The sequence below is a fragment of the Lycorma delicatula genome, chromosome 1 (genome assembly GCF_047948215.1).
Source record: "Lycorma delicatula isolate Av1 chromosome 1, ASM4794821v1, whole genome shotgun sequence".
Classification (NCBI taxonomy): domain Eukaryota; kingdom Metazoa; phylum Arthropoda; class Insecta; order Hemiptera; family Fulgoridae; genus Lycorma; species Lycorma delicatula.
Window position 1 is genome coordinate 160,600,813 of NC_134455.1, and position 21,504 is coordinate 160,622,316.

At 31.7% G+C, this 21,504-nt stretch overlaps 1 long non-coding RNA gene across 1 annotated transcript; it reads right to left on the reverse strand.

Annotated features, from left to right (window-relative positions):
• Positions 1–292: 292 nt before the first annotated feature.
• On the reverse strand, positions 293–9,863 carry LOC142318208 (uncharacterized). The gene is made up of 3 exons (XR_012754848.1): positions 9,695–9,863; positions 1,483–1,682; positions 293–604 (listed from the first exon to the last, which is right to left on the reverse strand). It is a non-coding gene; the product is annotated as an uncharacterized LOC142318208 (long non-coding RNA).
• Between the last annotated feature and the right edge of the window lie 11,641 nt (positions 9,864–21,504).

The following is a 21,504-nucleotide window of genomic DNA, read 5'->3' on the forward strand; positions in this document are numbered from 1 at the left end:
ATTAATAAGTAATTAAAAATAAATTTAAAGTAAATCATTGCTAATTCTTTAGGAAAATATTCTGAAATAGATTTTTAAAAAATAAGAATAATAATACAGATTAAAATAATCGTATCATTCAAATATTAATTTTACAACATTTTTAAATAAAAAGAATTAAATAAATGTGTGAAAATTTTTAATTATCAGGAAATCTTAACAAAATTAATTTAAATAAATTTGAGAATGTTTACTAAATTAAGTAACGTTTAATATAAAGACATAATTTACATTAATTTTATACTTGGTAATCTTCTACTAATATGATACTTCTTGCTGCTTCCACAGTGGAACATCCAAGTCGGCTTGAATCCCTCCTTTTTTCTTATTTGTGGATTAGCGGACCGTATCATCCTGATATGATTTATAAATGAATAAAATTATTTTCTAATCTGATTAAATTATTTATTTATGTAAAGAAAGTCTCTAGGTCTGTGTATGACACTACCCAGTAGTGTAGCAATACTCATATACAGATTTTAATACACGTTTTTAATAATTCTAAAAATTCTACGTTACATCATTATGAAGTTCAAACAATACTTCTAAAATAGAAGCTGTTTATCTGAAACACATAAAAAAAGATTTTTTAAAATTGCCTGCAATAACAATGCGTCCAAAAATTCAAACATTCAGTGTTACACACAGTAATAAATGCATTAAAACTTCTTATTTTTGTTGCGTTTATGTAGTATTATTTCTTTGTTGTTGTTTATGAATATGTTGGATAAAAATTCAACGTTAAGAAATTCTTAAATAATAATAATGTCTTTTTTTTTGGCTTCCACATCTCTCCTTTTAGCCATCCACCATCAATCACTGAAATAAAGTTCTAGAAAGCTGGAATGACCTAGACGAGGAGAAAGTACAACAGAACTATTTAAAACTTACTATGTTGCACAAAAAATAAGGAGAAATAGATATGTATAAAACACAGAGAAATCAATAATATCCATGCAATATAGAAGATAAAATCCATATACAATAATAACAGTATATGCTATTATAAACATATATAATAATGGTATTTGAAAAACATACTAACAATAGTTTGCAATCAAACAAAACACGGAAGTCCACAAATGCCTCTTGATTCACAAACTAGTCTGTAACTGGAGTGTTGGTGTGCAACCAACATTCCAGAAAGCCATACCATCAAATCCGAAGGATTATAAAAATTGCATTCTTCCACCTCAACATGAAAAGAGCTATAATCTGGTCTTTTCATAGCCAAATTGGTGAACTTCATTCCTTTAACTGAAGTGGATTCAATGATGATATTTTCAATCTCATACCTGTAGAAGGGTTACCCCTGGTGACAAATTAGGCTTTCCCATATGAAAACTGTTTCACCACTACCTAGTATAATCTTTTTCTCACTAACTCTTCTTTCTTTTCAAGCCTTATTATGGATTTAACAAATGTACAACCTTTGTCACTTACCTCTGTATTATCACTTGCTTCTTCCATACCATATTTAATTAAAACAATCAAAATATCTTTCTCAGACCTTGTCAACAACTACAATAATGTCTTTCTTCATAGCAGTCATTAATTCAGATTATTTATTGGCAGACTTTTCTGAACAAAAGTCAACATTCAAATCCTTTGTCTGAGTTATTTCCTATGAAGTCCAAGACTTTCTGAAATATTTTGAAACAAAAAAAAAGAATGAGCAAAGACAGGATCAGTGTGTAGAGAGTTACACTATTATTTAAAGGAGCCCTACCAACCCAAATACCCACTGAAGTGTTATCACCCTGGGTTACACAGAACAGTCGGTACAAAAATAAACAGAAATAGGTATAAAATACAGAAAAAGTCGGTATAAAAACTCAAACTTCAGATGGTCGACTACTGAAAATAAAAATCATGCAAGAATATCTGTTTAAACAAATAAAAATAAAAGCCTTAACCTTTGACCAAGGGGGACAGAAAATTTGATCGCTTCCCAGACCTGCCAGAAAATCGAAAATACTGGTTGACCTCATGACCTACCCAACGAAAAAGATGTTGAAGGATCCTAGTAGATGGAAAGAGCTGTAGCAAAATGGTAAACCACCACTGACAAGTAGAAGACAAGTCGACCTGTATAAACCGTAGTCCATTTGGTTGTACCTGAGAATATATCCTATAAGGAAAACCTAGTTCAAGCACATTGTCCGGTCCCGACCGGCAAAGTACATTTCCGCAAAAGCGGTCTGAGCACCTATGAAGGAGTAGTTTGCAAGACTAGGAGGTTAAAAACTTCTACTGCATAAATGTTAGATGGCCACAATATTTGCACAGGAAATACAAAAAAAAAGAAAATCACGTAATCAATGACACACTGTGGAACCACGAGGCCAGATACCAATAAGCGAATAATAATAACAATAATTATAAAAACAAATAAAAATATATGTAGTAAAATAATAATAATAAAATAGTATTGAATACATAGTTTTTGAATACAATCGTAACGTAAATCTTAAGTAATAAAAACAATTAAAAAAATTAAAAACAGGACTCCCAGTGTGATTATCGAGAAACATTTACGATTCAAAACTTATGGATTTAACGTATTTAATGTACTTAGCCAAATGAGGAAACTGTAGATATTTCAATTTACTTATTTAATTGGCGTATACCATTCTAAACTTATAGCTTTCTCAAGCGATTGAGTTCCTCGAGAGACTTTTTATCATGCGGATCATTTATCTATTTTCTGGGATCCAAACAACTAATGGCTAAACTCTGCAATTGCCTCACGCGACTCAGTGCTATGTAGGCCTGGCCCTTGGCAAAGATGTGAGTACTCAAATCTACGACAGCTCTATCTAGGTTAGATCCTTATAGTTCATACACCGACACATCCCGTACAATATTAGTGGCAGCATACGCCGTTCCACTTTGCCCTTTCCCTCTAAAGCATCAAATTCAACAATAGTAGGCTCATCTCAATCCGATGCCAACAGCATTACCTCTTCTAATCGTACTGTCACCATCAAACTCTACAAAGACCGTTTGTGGTAGCTCACCGGACTCAAGATGGTTTCGTCGTAGCGCAGACCAGTCAATTTTTCTGAGTATAGCAGTTAATTTTTGTTCTGGTTTGGTTCCATCCCGATTTTGTATTATACTAGCAAATATTCCGTTTGAATTTTGAAAATCGGAAGATTAGTTGCGAAGATATTACAACGTTTCCGAATAATCGTGATCTGTTAGATCGAGAGTGTACCTGATATGTGAAAAAGTTAGCCTTCAACCTACTAACAAATACCCCATTTGAATTTTGAAAATCGGACATTGTTTGCAGATATATTATAAGAGCACCCCATTGCACCTCCAAAACAGCGCCCCAGGAGCACCCCGTTTTTAGCAGTTGATGATGATTGGTCTAGCCTCGCACGAGGTGCTCACATCACTTCGTCACTCTAGCCTCACCCGCAGTCCCCATGGAAAGCCGGGAATTATTAAACATAAGTTTTATTAAACAGAAATTTTTTAAACTTATTTAATATTACCTTATTTTATTTGACATAAATCCTATTATTTTTGTAATATTATTCATTCAATTGATTTGAATCATTCAGTTCAAACCCATCTAACACAGTGATAGAGGCTCATAGTTCACGATTCATTAATTCAGTTCATTAACGTTTGTGCTTCAACCGGATTAAACAATCTAGATAATTCTTTTTTTTTGTAAAGGCGTTCTTGTTTAACCTCCAGAACCACCGCTAGGTATTACTTCAGAGGATAAGATGAATGATTTGTAGCGTGTGTGAAAAATGCCATGCCTAACCGGGATTCGAACCCAGGACCTCCGGATAAAGGCCAAGACGCTACCACTCGCACCACGGGTGCGATTGGTAGCACCTGTGGTGCGAGGTCACTTTTAGTGATCCTGTTGAAGTTTTCTTTACGTAACTTAAAGGAAAATTTTTTAAGCATAACTTCATTTATATAGACAATTTGATATTCTTATTTTTTTATTTTTTTCTTAATTAGTGGACTATTAGGAGGAATGTTAAACAGCTGAATGTCATTCTGAAGTATTATGCGCCAAAATTTAAGAAAATTAGGTGGAAAACGAGTTTAAAGATTAATGAGAACTACAGTATTCTCTATCTTTTCCTGTTTAGCCTCCGGAACCACCATAAGGTATTACTTAACAGCAGTGGCGTACGCAGAACTTTATTAAAGGGGGTCCAAAATTGTTTACAATTGACTTCGGTATTTTAAACTTTGTGTCTTATTTTATTATTATTATCATCATCATTATTATATCATGTTACGATGAATTTATTTTACAATGTTCAATTATTTTAATACATTCATAAATACCCTAATAAAATCTTCTATAAGTATTTTTTTCACAGCCTGTAATTTTTTTTAACAACTTTTAACGTCAATTTCTCGATCATGATCACCGCTGATATATTAATAAATTATTAAATATTATTATTAAGTACAAATCCACCTTACCAGCAATTAAGTTTGAACTTCTCAAAATCTTTCGGCCCTTAGACCATCGTCAGGAGATTAAAATATATTATAAAATCAAATTAAAACATTAAGCAGTCATGAATGATTGTTAGTTATCAGAATACTGATTCAAAAGAGATGAGATGAATAAAAGTAGAAGGATCAATTTACTGATAACTAGCAATCAGTCATGACTGCTTAATGTTTTAATTTTTTAACTTATTTTATAACATATTTTAATTTCCTGACGATGGTCTAAGGACTGAAAGATCTTGAGAAGTTCAAAATTAATTGCTGGTAAGGTGGATTCGTACTTTTTAATAATATTTAATAACTTTTAACATCTATTTCATTTGATATAATAAAAATGCTTGTGCTAGTGCCACATGCCATTATTACACATAAGCTACACAATAATCATATATTTTAGTCAACGGTTATTTGTATATGACAGGTAAGACACTTTACATAACATATAAAATCCATGGAAGCAAACAAATATAATGAAATAAATTAAATTAAACATGGAACTCACCAGGGTTGAAGAATGAAACTGGCACTAATGAATCCACATTCTATGAAGAGATGTCAATAAAGAATTGAATGCAGTTGTCTCAAACGTTCAAATCAATACTCCACTACAGTGTATTATTGTTTTGAAAAATCATTATTTAAAAAGAGTACTGGTAGTTAAATTAATATAGTATTTATAATATACGTAGCCGGTATATTATGTTACTACATTCAGAAATTATTTTATATAGGCCGAATATTAAAAAGTAATTAAACCTTCAAGGGGGGGTTTCAAACCCCGTAACCCTCCTGGTTGCGCCCCTGCTTAAGAGGATGAGTGAGGATGATATTTATGAATGTAAATGAAATGTAGTCTTGTAAAATTTCAAGTCGACCTTCCTTGCCCACCAGGCTGGTCTAGAGGTTAACGCGTCATCGCAAATCAGCTGATTTCGAAGATTAGTAAAGGCAGTTACTTTTATATGAAGTTGAATACTAGTTCGTGAATACCGATGTTCTTTGGTGGTTGGGTTTCAACTGACTACACTACTCAGGAATAGTCGACCTGAGACTGTACAAGACTACGTTTCATTTACATTCATACATATCATCCTCATTCATCCTCTGAAGTAATACCTTACGGTGGTTCCGGAGGCTTAGCAGAAAAAGAGAGAAGGTCGACCATTCCTGAGATGTATGGTTAATTGAAACCCAACCCCCAAAGAACACCGGTATTCACGACTACAGTATTCTAGACAGCTGTAACCTACACTCGGTAGCAGTCTCTTTACGTTGTTTCTCTCTTTCCTTTTCTTTACTTTAATCAAATAAAAGTAAAAGGATTTAACTCTGTTTTCTATTCTTAACGTTACTTTCGAACCGTTTTATTTTCAAACAGTCAGTGTTGTTTTTGCTTATATTATGTACATTTCAAATAAAAATAATATTAAACAAAGTTTAAAAAATAATAAAACTAACTTCAAAAAACGCATTCTAAATTAAAAAATTGTAATTTTTTTTTTAAATTTCGATTTATTTTACTGTCTTAATGGGTTCGTGTTTGGTTCTTTTTTAGTTTTAATTTGCTCAGACTTAAAAAAGTCAAAATTTAAAGAACTGGAAAATCATTAGCGTTTATATTGTTTTTTGTTATACGTAGGCTTTATTAGGTCAATCTAATGCGATAAAAACACAGCATTGAAAAATCCTAAAATTACCTAATTGTTAAATTTTTTTAGTTTTATGAAAGTCGTATGAAACGTTTGAGAGAAATTAAATATTAAAATTTAGCGTTTTCGCTAATAGAAATAAATAAATATTTATAAAAAACGATAATTTTTAGCTGTAAACCAACTTATCTAAACTATATTTTATATTAAATCGTAACGCTGTCGTTACGACCGAACTCTTTGAATCTGGAGCTACTTTTTTATTATGCTATCTACTGTTTGTCATTGCTTGTTTTATTGCAGCATTTAATGTGCTGTTTCTATCACTGACAATTTTCACCAACGACGTCATAGACATGGCAAAAATAGTTTACAACAATTCTGTAAAACTTCTTGCAGCTACTAAAAAATATTTGTAAAACAAGATTTTACATAAAAATAACGTTTTTAAAATTAATTAATATTAAAAAAGAGAATTAACATTTATTGAAAATTGTAGGAACCGTTTTTTAGAGATTCAACGTTGAATTTTAATGAATGGTCGTTTAGTGAATGTTCGTTTAATTTTAATAATGGTGGTTTATCTTATACAAAGATGCTTTTGTATGATGTACTTATAAATAATGTAGGTAAATGCACAAATAAAAAATAATTGTCTAAAAAAAAAATTTGCCGAATCGAAAAATTTATTTAGCATATATTATCAGAATAATCTTGTTGAAAGGCTATTTATAAAGTTAATTTTTAAATAAATTAAAACACACGCATCAGCTTTAAATATTAAAGTGAAGGATGTTCCGAGTAATATTAATTATGATGCTTTCTACTTTTTTACATATTAATCTTTTTCAAAAGTACGATTAGCCCTTTTTTAAACTAAAAGAAAGTTACATAAAGTTTTTAAGTATATAGGAATAAAATAATCGAAAAGCAATAATTCAAAGACGTTTAAGCGCTTAAGTGTCTGACGAGCCGACTAGCCCGCTTGTTAGGAATCTATACGCTTCAGCGAACTGGATCGGAAAAAGTTTGCTTTTAACGCTAATGTCATTGAACCTAATATTTGCCAGAAAGCGAGTAAGTTTACATTGAATATGATCGATGAAAACATTTTAGTTTAAATACGATAATTTAGATGAATGTAATTAAAAATAAATTATTTTTTAAATGATCTAGGAAAAGCATAGCTTATTAAAACATGCTTTTTAACTAACTTATATAAACATTTTTAAACAGAGCTGTTTAAATTATTATTATTATTATAATTTTTAATCTACATCAGAAATTCTATAATCTGTTAACTTTTGCATATACTACCGAACAACAAAAATTAAGAACAAGCAAAAATAGACTGTTTAATATAGAAAAGTATACGATTCTTTAACTGTTTTGAAGATATTTTCGGGTTACGTTTTAGCAAAAGTGAAAACGTTTTTTTACTTAATCGTTTCTTGAGAACATATATATTGTTGTTTTACTCTGGGTCATAGAAAGTTGCCAGTCTATTTTCGTATACCATCAATAATAACTAGTACTGAAGGTAGTTAACACCGAATTATCACAACCAGGAAAAATTTAATAAAACTGACCCGTTTAGCCGACTGTGGTGAAACTTGAGTTGCTAAGAAACGGTTTTAGGTTTTAATCTAACACACAGATTACAACTTTTGATCTAAATGACGGTTTCTCACATCACCTGGTCAAAAAATGTTGCCAAATAATTTTTAGGAAACTTGAGATGATACCTCCCGATTTTCTTAGGATACCTAATGTATTATTAATTGATTATCTGGTGCCTTGACACAGAACTAATCTGTGATACTTACGGGTGTTTCCAAACTGTAAGTACATCTAGTAGATGCTGAGTTTCTCAATTTCCAATTTTATTATGCTATCTACTGTTTGTCATTGCTTGTTTTATTGCAGCATTTAATGTGCTGTTTCTATCACTGACAATTTTCACCAACGACGTCATAGACATGGCAAAAATAGTCCCTCCAGAACTGTTATTGTCAGATTACATTTACACGGGTTAAACGGGTTTTTTTTTGTCATTTATTACAAGCTTCTAGAATTTTCTAACGAAGTTAATCTAAATTCCGGTATTTACATAAAAGAATGAAGATACTGCTGTCATGGTATTTCCGGCCAGGATTTGGTATTTTTATTATTTTTTTCGAAAACGTTAACGAGTAACGGAAACAAAAAATATTCAAAGAGAAAGAGGATTGATTTGGTTTTTTACTTATCTCTCTGACAAATGAAAGGTCAACTAATTATCTCTTGCTACTTAATCAGACTACGATTTAGATGCATCATTAATAAAGAAAACACGAGCTTTTAATTAAGAAAAAAATTGCAACAATTCTTACATCGTAATCCTTAGAAAACTAACAAACAGTTCATGTTAAGAAAATTAATAACATCTTTCTCTACTTTAAAAACTAATTTAAAGAAAAAAAATTACTTGAAATGATCGATTAATACGTAGGGGTTCAGAGATCTGTCTATAATTTTTTTAATTCTTACAACAGTTTATATATATATATATATAAGTTTATATATATATATATATATATATTACCTGAGTTGTTTTATTTATAACCTCTGTGTATTACACTTGTTCGTATTGATTTTTTTTTTTGGATGCTTCTATTTTTTTAATAGTATAAGAGATTAAAAAACTTAGTTGATTATTAGGAAAAAAAATCTAAACCGCATAAAATAAAACAAGCCGAGACTGATATTTTCATAATAAGTTGATTCCTTACGATCCTATGCGATGACCATCAAAACACGTGTACCAACGTCGTTCGACTCCGGACCCTGTTTCAGGTCACGTCCTTAAATTTCATCATGCATATTAAAACGCATCTAAATCTCTAGATATCAAGTTAAATTAGTATTTCTGTATACTTCAATTCTTTTTCATTTTATTTATCATTAATTATAGATTTTAATGGCAATTCATCTCATTTTTCATCATAAAATATGTTGCCGTTATAGAATAAAAATAATACGTAAAGGTACTTGTTAACTTCACCAAATTCTATTTTCAGTGACTTTCTTATAAATCATTTCCATAAAATTTCATGTTATGAACAAATTAGGCAACTCTTTCCTCAAGGTATAAAATAAATAAACAACAATAAAAACATAAAATGTAATTGAAAGGTTAAAAATATTATTCTCTTAACACTGATTGTATTACTTGAGATACATACACATATTTGTATCTTTCTACAAATACATTATAGTGACGTCTAAGGCTAATTTAATTAATGATCTGTATAATTATCTTTTTAAGAGAGTTTTCTTCAGTATTTTAATTGTACAAAATTAAAATCCAGTTTCAGTGTTCCCTTCAGACTCTAGCAAAATTTAATTAATACAAACTCCTCACTCTGATAAGGTAATTTAAATAGCAGCCCCCTTTATTAATTCTAATAATGCATTGTTAATTTTTTAAAAAATTAATTATCATAAATAGCCTACTACCTAACCTGTTACACGAAGTTTATTATCCTGTGAAATATTTCAAATAAATGTCAAATGTATTTGTTATAAAGCTAACAACAACGAAATATGTTTAATAATCCACACCTCACCCGTACTTTTAATTGCATAATGCACACGAGGAAATAGCAAAACAATATGATTCTATAAACACAGATTCTACTGGAAATATAGTCAGTATAGCTGTATTAATGGTATATGATAATTTAATAATATTGATATTTACTGTGCTAAGCATTTTTACTTAGTTCAAGGGTATAACCCATTAATCACCGAGTGAAACGTTTCTTTATATCAGTTCCAAGATAAGTGGAATGAACTTTACAGTAGTTGCTTTATATATAGATAAAATTATTTATTATATCAGACAAGAATAACAAAAGAAGTATAATCAGGTTTTTATATAAAGTAATATAATCTAAGATAATAAATAAATAAAACTTAAAAATCCGTATGTTTTGATCTATTATTTTTTCTAGTTTTAAATCTGAAAAATAATGAATACAAGCTGATTTTATGTATGTCATTTTTCTGTTTTCTGGAAATTATAAGTTTAATCTATCTCATGAAAAAATGACAAAACGTTTACGAAATCAAGAGATTCAATTATATTTAAAAAAGATATCCAAGCATATTATAATTACCTGTTAACAATTACATGACTGGGCGAGCTATGACTCTCTATCGAAAGATGAACTTATGGCAAGTTAGCATAAAATTTATGAAATTTTTCAATCAATCTGACCAGTTTTTGAGGAATTTAATTAAAAAATTACAAATTTATTGGTCAACGGTAATGTAAAATCAACTTTATATAGGAAATTTTGAAGTCGACCGTTTCTTTTTTGACATCTCGTAATTTTGAACGCCCCAATGTGGTCATATTATAAAAAACTTTTTTTTTTAATTTGGCTGGTGACCGGACAACTTCCTGATGGGGTGTTGGATAGTAGACATCTTTGTAGATCAGACATAAAATATTTTTCTGGTAAAAGTACTGAAATTCTTACATTTACAATTTATTTAATTACTTGAAAAATCTCAAATATTACTTGCAACATGCGCGCAACCATGGCTTTTTATTTTTTTTTTTCAGATTTTTATGAGGTATTCATAAATTAACATTTACAAAAATTTCAATAAAAACGTAAATGTACTTTAATAAAAAATTTATAACAGTACCGAAGAAATTCTTCGAGTTCTTTCCCCCTTTAGTTTATTACGAAATCAGGTTAAAAAAATAGTAATAACCTACCTCTTGATTAAATAAAGTGAGTAATAAGATTTGTCTAATAAATAAAGATAAGGTAAAATATAGAATCACTGAAATCTAATACACCACTTAATAATATTATTTTATTACCATATGTAAACAAAAAAAAAGAACTACATCAAAAGTAGTTTACATAATTTATTCGTCTTTATAGCGATTGAAAATTATTATAATTATTCGTCTTCGATTACCTTCAAACACTCTCAGCTCTTAATTGAATGGTATATCAATTACCCACCATTTTGGATAAATGATTTGCGTTTTTCCAGTTAACAAAAGTATATAATAAAAAAACATATTTAAAAAAAAAACCATGCCGCTTAATAATAAAAGTTTTGCATGACAATTAGTAAAATATCAAAAGTATTAAAGTACAATAATCGAAAAACCTTGAGTATGATGCGCGTTGCGTGTAAGCGCAAACAGTGCAAGCGTGTAAGAGATTGAGGAATGTTTAAAAGCCTTTAACTGTATTTATTAGACAATAGTCCTAAAATAGTAAAACGTTTAAATAACACTTCAATATTTTAGTTTGTTAACGATCAGTCGGTTCACGAATTAAAAACATATTAGATATAAAAGTAATTATATAATGACGTACGGGTTTACGTGCGTCGTGTTATAGACATGACGGTCTGCACGATATACCAACAGAACGTATTTTGTTACTTAACGCATTTATAAATAGAGGAGAGAGAGACATATCTTAAGGTTTTGGGGAAATCTTATCTCTGATAACGATTTGAATGAGAAGTACAGCAATATACTGCAAATTATAGCTACAATTAACGAATTTCAAGTAATTTATAGTAAGTAAACTTAATTACTAAATATTTTGTATTTTTTTTATATAATTCAAGTTGCATCCTTCTAAAAAAAGTTATGCGACTTCGATAAATTTTTCTGACGAAATTTAACCGGTATTTAAGTCGATGTCATACTCAAACATTTTTATAAAAATCGAATACACCATATATATTTAATATTAGGAGCGGTGGTCCTAAAGATCGATTTGACGATTATCAAGATCGACTGAGAAACTAATAGTCTTATATGAAGCCTGTAAACATTAAACTGAAATGCGCCTTCCACAGGCCCATCCAGATTGACGAGTAAAGATTTACTTTTATTCAACTGAAAAAATATAACGTAATGTAATATATATATGCATGCGATACTGTAACTCTAGAATAGTTGCCCAATTCAAATAAAAGACGTTATCAAATGATCCTTTTAGTTGCTCAAATGACATTAGATAAGTGGCGAGCTTGAAAATTAGCAATAGGGAATAGAAAAGTTTTTACAAATCGTTTGAAATCATAAAATCAGGGACTAACCTGATGGCTTAACATTACAAGGAAAAGATATGTTCCAAGGAGCAAAAACGACTCTCATTATGCCAAGTAAGCGAGATGGGGTAGTGATAGTAGGGGTCCGGCTAGAACTGACCTCTACAGAATACGTCTCCTCTTTCTGGGTTATAAATAGTTATCAAATATATCTACAAAAAAAGATACTACAAAGAAACATATATATATTTATAAATTATAATAAAATATTTTTGTAGTTTGCTTTTGTTTTTGAAGTTGCTCTTTATTCCATTAATTTTAACATATTGTTTTCTATTTACGCGAAGTAGATAATTTTGAAGTAACTGAACAGGTAACTGAAGAGGTAACCTCTGATATCAATTTCAAGCTTCTCATTTAAAATTTTATGGTCTACAATATCAAAGGCTTTATCCTGATCCAAAAATTTAATTGCTATAGGTTTACTTTATTTAGATTTTGGTAAATTTCAGATAAATCAGCAGTTCCATCTTTAGTTCCAATACCTTTTTTAAAATCATATTGCGAGTAGATAGAATATTATATTTATTCAAGAAAATCATAACTGTATTATGTCGATAAGTGGTTACAGTGTTAGATAAAATTTATATATATATATATATATATATATATATGCATTTTTTTTATTTTATTTTTTTCTAGCTTATGGGAATTCATGTAAGGTTAAGGCCTTGCACGATGCATAAACATCGTTTATAAATTTAGTTTCTACCAGAGATAGGGTTCTGCTCTTCTTCTGGAGAATTATACTCTTTTTTAAAGATTTTCTTCTTCCGTCCCGGGAAATTTTATGCGGACGAAAGCAGAAATCCGTCAAATAATTAAAAAAATGTCTATATAATTTTCTGCGTGGAATTTCAATTCTCCTAATGAAATTGTTTTTAGTCAAGCCTAAGAGTAACATTAAAAAACGGGTTTTAATTGCGATTTAATCTATGTTATTTGAATCAATTTTCAATTATGAAAATCAGAGTTATAATTTTCATAATAAAATTCTCAACAAAGAATAAATAAAACAACAAATAAATAAAAGTAGATTCCTACTTATGCGGAACTGTCATAAATATGCTATGCGCAATTATCAATTTTTATACAATGGAGCAGAACTATAATAAAGCAGAAGTAAAACAGTAAATCAGAAGTAAGACCTGATTATGTCGATCTCTCTTCTGTTTAATTAACTATTCTATAAGGATAACTAACGAATACTAGTCCGAATACAAAAATGCTAAGTTAATCACGGTTATTTCATAATAACTACATTAAAATAGAATAAAGATAAGACATGTTGCCTAGTAATACTTATGCGGGACTGTCATAAATATCAAGATCAACGGAACAGTTGCTATGCGCAATTGTCAATTTTTATACACTGGAGCAGAACTACAATAACCCAGAAGTAAGAAGAGAGAACCTGATTCTGTCGATCTCTCTATGTTTAATTATCTATTCTAACGAGGGTAACTAACGAATACTAGTTCGAAGTCTCGAGTACAAAAATGCTAAGTTAATCACGGCTATTTCAGAATAACTACATTAAAATAGAATAAAGATAAGACATATTGCCTAGTAATAGAGGCAACCGGAAATTAAAAAAAAAAAAATTATATAATCGAAGTGATATGTTAATGAAATTATATTAAGATAAATCAGAAAAAATTTAAATGGTTTAAAATAGACGCATATAAAAATAAGATAAGGTGAACGATTTAGGGATGAAAATTAATACAATTCATTACTAAACCTCATAGTTGAGGCTTTTTTACTTATGAGTGTTGCTGATACATATGTAACGTTACTAATGTGTAGAAAAATTTTTTTTTTAATTTTGAAATGTTCATAAAACAAAAACATCTGTTGTATTTGTCTACCATTGGAAAAAAGCTGTTGAGCAGGCGTAAATATTTGTCCCTCATCTGAAAATATCAATTGTTCCCACGTTACTCTTTAATTTTACTCTTAATAAATCGAATTGTTTTCATGTTTACTAGATATACTAGGCGACTGCTGCTGCTTTTCTATTTTGTTAACGGAGATGATGAGGTTTTATACTAAATTATTCTAACACCTGCGAATCCATTAATTGCCGTTTTCGATCACTGTATTTCATGTGTCCTTTAACATTCTGTATTTATAATTTAAATTTTTTTTTAAAAGCAGATCTAATGACGTAAAAGTTAACTTTCATTTGACGCTTTTATAGAAGCCCTGTCTGAACGTGTGTATTTGATTAAGCTTTGAAATTAAATTTTAATGACTATCAATAGCTTAAAAAAATCACTAACTCTTTCTCAAAGTCGACTATAACTTTGTATAAACGAACCTGGCATTTAAAAACGTTTTTTTCTTTTCGAATGCCCTAAAATAAATAGTCACATCCCATTGGCTTTAATGTGAAAATGTGATGAAATATTCATTTACTTAAAAATAAAATTAATTAGGATTTGAAAGCCTGTGTTACTCTCTAGTTTTAATTTTTTTGGTTCAGTTAACGATATTACCTTATTAATTTCTATCTAACACTGGTTAAGCCCAACCGCTAAAAGCAGTCGGAATTAAACCTATCTTCAAAAAGTATATAGGAATAAAAAATTAACTGAAAAAAACAATAAAATAATATGGGAATAATTTTTGGTGAAACAAAAAATGTTGAAACTCTTCCACATATGCCCGTATGCTTGCGCAAAAATCTTCTGGGACTGCAAATTTTGGATAACATCCGCGTTGATTACAACAGGTTCAGCCATTTTTATGATTCCTAAGCTAACATACTTCCAGCTTTATTATTTTAATAATATTTTTGTCAGCTGGGAGATCGTTTAAAAGAAGGATTTCTTTACTGAAGTAGCTGAAACCAAATTTGTTTTTAATACCTACAGAATAATCGGACTTAATTTGTATAATACTCACATTTTATTTTTATCACTGAATACTGCTAAGAAGGAAGGACTCACAAATCTACTGGTCCTATCTTCAATAATAATTATCAGGGTTTCTTTTTGTAAAAATAAATTATTTACTTTTATTAAGTTACTGATATTTAATACTCGTATGTCATTTCAAATGTAGAAAAAATACTAATATCCATGTATGCATAAATGAAACTTGTTTTGTTTCTCTTGTTTATTGATTTAAATGAATCAGTAATTGAAATAAATGACAGTCAACAAATTTTCCATATTAAATTAAAATTAAAGTGACCATCACAGAGAAAAAAAAAACAAACCAATGGTTTTGTCGTCAAACAAAAGAGTAAACAAATATTACTAACGTAATAAAGTTAATCGGAGAGGAAATTATAGAAAGTAAATAATAATGAATTGCGCAAATAACTAATTCCACTACAGTTAGAAGGACAATGAGTAGGCATTAATTTTGTCCTTTCGCAGAAATATATCTCGTTAAACGAATTTTCAAAAAAAAAACGTTAAAAAATATATGACTTTTTAATATTATTTTCCAATGTAATTTTATTCTCATTGATTACGCTAACATACAAAATATTACTTTTTTAATATTTCTGTAAGTGTGATGATACTTTTTCTGCATTGTTTTTTCATAGATTAAGTATATATATGCAGAATCTTTCATCACATAGCAGATGCTCTCCTATTGTAGGTAGCCTCAGGTATATCACGAAGTCGAATAGAATTAACTGCATATTAACATTTCATTTGCCTTTGTAACGGTTTCCAACACTGAAATATCTTAGAAGAAACGTTGACCTTGTTCATCACTTACTGACCCAAGGTTTGGCGGGAAGAAATCCAAACATGAATGAAATGAATGCAAGAAGTGGATTCTTTTGTTGACGTATTACATCCGTAGCTCTATGAATTTGTCAGTTTATTTTCAATATCCTGGTAAATTTTTGTTTTATGGGCATCAAGAAAATTGTCGCAAGTGTCATTAAACGCGTACCAAACAGTAAGTTCTACATCGGTCAACAGAAAATTAAACATTTTATCTCTGACCGATAACTCCGCCATCGGTGCATTTTAGCACTGCCGGTCACAAGTCCGGGGTCTCGTCGTGCAAGTGATGGAGAAGGAGGAGCGGGAGGAGTATCAATCGCGTTAAAAAATCAGGGTCGATCAGCCTCTGGATTGTAGCACCCTCTTTAAGAGTTCCTACTTACAGTAGCAGGTGAAAACTGGCCAATGGTCTTGAAGGCAGGCGAGGAAGAAATTCCCAATGGCGTAGTAGAGTTTACTAGGGAGTAAACCTGAAGAAAATCCAGATGTGTTCTCTAAGCTGTGGTGGAAGCAAACCTCCTAGGAGAAGGGAACTCCACACTAATATCCCCGGTCCTCCCAGTTGGGGGTCAGGTGCAATTTGAAGGGAACTCCACACTAATATCCCCGGTTCTCCCAGTTGGGGGTCAGGTGCAACCGATGCAACCTCCCAGTTGCATCGGGTTAACTCCCTGGCCATGTAAAGAATCTTTTGTTATGAAACCAGGAAACAAGCCTCAGAATGGATACGGTCCTTATCAATTACCACACCCTCGCGGGTTGACAAGGCTGACAAGAAGACATCTTTCCTTCGTTTATGTCCAAGGGCTCTATACACAATGCCCCAAGGGTCTCTTTCCCCTTGCTCCTGAACGAAGGAGCGCCAGGAATTACGCTTGGAGGACCTAATGCTATGAAAGTACGCTCTGCGGTAATCTGCAGTTAGGGGCGCACGCCGATCGGGATCACCCTCTCGTTGCGCAGCACTTCTGAGTCGGTTCACAGACTACTTCACTGCTGTCAGATTCCGAGACAACCAACCAGATATACGCTCTCGCCACCACCGCAGAAGTGAAATTTTCTGCCAGGACATCTAATGGCAGGCCGTCAAGGTCTCGAGAAAAATCTCCAGTCTGGACTCCAGCAAAGAGGAGAATTTCGGCCAGTCCGCCCTGCTATGCAGGAAGCGCCTCCGGCAAACAGGAAAGTGTCCCTCATGACCATCGTGCAGCTCATCTGCTAATTCAAAAAGTGTCAACCATTGATCGTTCAGAATGGACAATACTTACATTGAATTAAACAGAGTACAAATATGAATGTGAATGAGAAATTATGGAAAACAGGTGACCATGTGGACTGGAGAGTGGTGACATGAAATATGAGAATGATGTTGGCATGAGAAGGATGAGGGAGGTGGCGAGTTGATACATTGTAGAATGGACATGGTGGCGCTGATGCTGCAGGAGATTAGATGGCACAACAGTGGACAAATTGATAAAAAGGACTTCTCTATGTTGTACAGTGGAAGGGTTGATAGGACAGGTTATGGTGGTACTGGTTTCTTTATAAATAAAGAAAAGAGAAGAAGGCTCTTAACATTTGAACCAGTGTCAAAGAGGTTGTGTATAATTAGGCTGAGAGGTAAATTTAGAAATGTTATTGTAATGTCTGCGCGTATACTCCCTACAGAGGAGGCAGAGAAGCTAGAAAAGGAGGAGTTCTGTGATGTGTTGGCAGAGAAGGTGAATAGGGTTCTGAAGTAAGACATCATGGTAATACTGGGGGACCTGAATGCTAATGTGGGAAGAGAACTGACGATAAGGTCTGTTAATGGTATTTGAAAGTACGGTATTTTCTGCATGAGGAGGCAAATAATAATGGCTCCCATTGGTGCAATTTTTACAGAGTGTAATAGAATGGTAATTAAGAGCACAGGATTACAACCCACATACAGACTAAGTTCGAATACTGAGGTAAATTTCATGTTAACTTGCTCAGTAACTTAATGCCTTTTTTGATGGTCTAACTGTAATTTTTTTTTCTAGTTTTTTGATCCTTTAATTCTTTTTTTTTAAAGCAGGTTTGATCTTCGTTTTTAAATCTGGCTTTAAGTTTATAACGGGATTCCCTCATAAAAGGTCACACCTACGAACTTGGAAAGTCCTGGTATCAGATATTAGTATGGTAACTAGATTGATTATGTCTTAGTTACAGGTAGACACGCATCAGGGATTTGGATGTACAAGCGATGAGAGGGCAAAATTTTGTCTCTGACCATTTCTTGCCTAGAGCCACGATTAGATCTAGGCTGGCAAATATACATAAAAAAAGGGCAATGAAGAGACGCAAATGAATGTAGGTAGGTTAAAGGTTGAAGAGGATAGAAACAGGTACCATGAGAGGTTGGACAAGGAGCTTGCTTAAGTTATGTAAGACACAGTGGAGGAGGTAAATTTGGAAAGTCAGTAGAGGAATATAAAGAGAGTTTTGGAGAGGGTGCCTCAAGAGATCATAGCAGTAAGAATGGCATGAAGAAGTGATGAGTGGTATGATGGAGAGAATGAGTCAGTGGTAAGGGGGGGAGATGAGGCTAAGCAAAGGATGATGCAAAGAGATGCAAGAAGTGCTCAAAATAAATACAATAAATTGAGAAGAAAAGTAAAGTCAATGTGAAGGCACAAGAAGCACGAGGCAATGATGAGGGGATTAGAAGAAGTGGAGGTATTATGTGGTAGAAATCAAAGCTGGAAATTTTATAAAGAGTTGGATTGGTTTAGGAAGGGACATCAGTCAAGGATGAAGGGTTGTAAGGATAAAGGTGGGCAGACTGTCAATAATGATGGCATTTTGGAGAGATGGACCAAGCACTTTAAGTAGGTATTGAATGGGGAAAAGGAGGATGGTGTGGGAGAACAACTTAATAACAGCCATACTGCAATAAGCGACCACAATAGTAGAGAAGGGATGGAAGTGTATTGATTTGAATTGGGTAGCGATGGTAGTGGAGGATTAAGTAATGATATGATTGTATCAGACCCTACCAGGGATGAATTTAAAGATATGGAAAATGAAGATTTTCTAGAAAATTAAGATATTGTAAGGTTCACAAAACCAGGAAAAATTAGATGGATGGCTCATATGGTGAGAATGGGAGAGGAGAGGATTGCAAGGGGGTAATGGAGGAAAACGATGTACGATAGAAGAAGAAGAAAAGGAAGACTACAGAATGATGTGGAGCATGAAATGAGAATGCTAGGCGTTTCCAATTGGAGAAGAAAGGCAGAGGATCGAGATAGATGCCAGGGCTATGCTCCAGAGTCTGGCTAGGAGACCATTGGCCTGTAGTGCTTAGAAGTAAGTAAATAAGTAATCTCTGACCAGTTCTCAATTTGTGGACCAATAAAAATTTCTTCTTTAGTTTTTTCTTCTCTTATTTTTGGGAATTTCTGCCTTATGTACAAGAATCCTTGACTGTCCTTCTTCATAGATTTTACAAAGATTTATATTAATCACAGTTTGATACGAAGGGGAGGTAAAAATACTTTTTCTGGTTTAAATAGAAGCTCACAAATAATGTTTTTTTTCACCAGGAGTTGTGTTCTCATATTTCTTCAACTATTTTACAACATAATGCTGATCCTTAGCTCAGCTCTTTCATTCACAAATAAAACACACTATTTTTAAACTATGAACCTTTCAGGAAACTTGGGAACTGGATTGGGTTCACTGTGAGGTACAGGTCTGAGTGCAGATGGCAATGAAGGATGGAGTATTTGATGAAGTGTTTAGACTTAGAAATTCCAGACACATTAGATAATAGAAATAACAATCCATTACGTGATCTTTTGTTTCACGTGAAACCATAGGGACACCAATTTCCAAGGTCTTTCTAGTGCCTTTTAGCCATCCTCGTAAGTTAACCTAACAGTTACAACATATTATATGAGGAGTCCATGTCTTATCCTGATTACTAATTTAACAGTCAAAGTACAATTTGTAAGATTTTTTAATTAATAAATCAGTTACAGTTTGTAATGTACTTCTTATGTATGTTGCTAATTCAATTTAATTTTATAGTGAATTCACCACCCATAGCAAAAACTGTCCTTATCATTTACACAAACTACAAGGTGTTATGAGACTTCACTGTTCACTCAATATAGTTACAAAACCGAATGAAGAGATTATACTATTAAAAGCAGTAAGCTAAAAAAACAAACAAGCTTTGTGTTATTTTGAATTGTACAGACATGATGAATCTTGTTTACATACGCTTCAGTAGAGCGATATAATGTCATGATATTTGATGTTAAGTTATATTTTCACAGTTAACAATTGATTAATAGAGTTAAATTATATAGTTCTGAACACAGAAATATAAAGTAATCATATATAATAAAAAAACTTATGTTATTATCATGCATCATATACTCATATATGCAATCTTCAAAATCTAAATTATGGAATTTTTCAAAAACTTGTGTTTTGGAAAAAAAACTTGGGTGATGGAAAGATTCTGACTTCAGATTCTATCTCAGCATTAAAAAACAAACTGGCTTGACGTATCACACGTTAAGAAACGAAAATTTTGTTAATAAATTGAGTGAGCTTAAACAGAATTAAATTTTTTGCATCATATGGCAAAAGATATTTCTGTTTTGTGTTACTGAATAACTTAGTTTTCTTTTAATCTATTCCCGAATCTACTATAGTTCTAATTCTGCCGCAATAGAACCGTGAAAAAGGTCAGCTGAAATAATAGATATTTTAGAGGAATAGAGCTCTGGCTACAATCGATAGACATTGACCCTAATATAATTAAATGCTTATTTCCCAAATAGGAAAATGGAGTCTCTAGACGAGCCCGTAGGCCTAAGGATTCGGCTTCTTAAGTATAAGGATTTTCATCTTATTTCAAAGGAAGTGGCTATCGGTTGTGGACGATCTAAAAATGACCATTTTCAAGATCAGTCTCAAGAATAACGAACTTCCGAATCAGGACATATTCTACCAGTTCACATATACATGGGTTCGGAAACGCTTGGCTTTCAAGTTTAAAGTTTTCCGAAAAATTTCGCCCTGATTTCTGCTCCAAGGGAGAATAAAGAGTTACTGAAATTCTCAGAACTTAATTAAGAAATAAATTTGATAGTTTCGTATAAAATATTGACCGTAAAAATCGAATAAAATACGTCCCAGAATTGTATCTCTAGTAATTTTTGAGCAAATTATTATAAAACCCAAAAAAATTGCGTCACAAAGAAGAAGGTTTTATAAGGTAATGTTTCACGTATAATAACTTCGTTAGATTGCTGATGAACAAATAGAATTTTGCAAAAGATATTGTAAAATGTATTAAATTTAATTCTGACAAAATCTAAGTTAAGTCAATGAACATGAAGAAGAGTTTAAAAAATTGGCTTTTATTAAAAATATCGAAA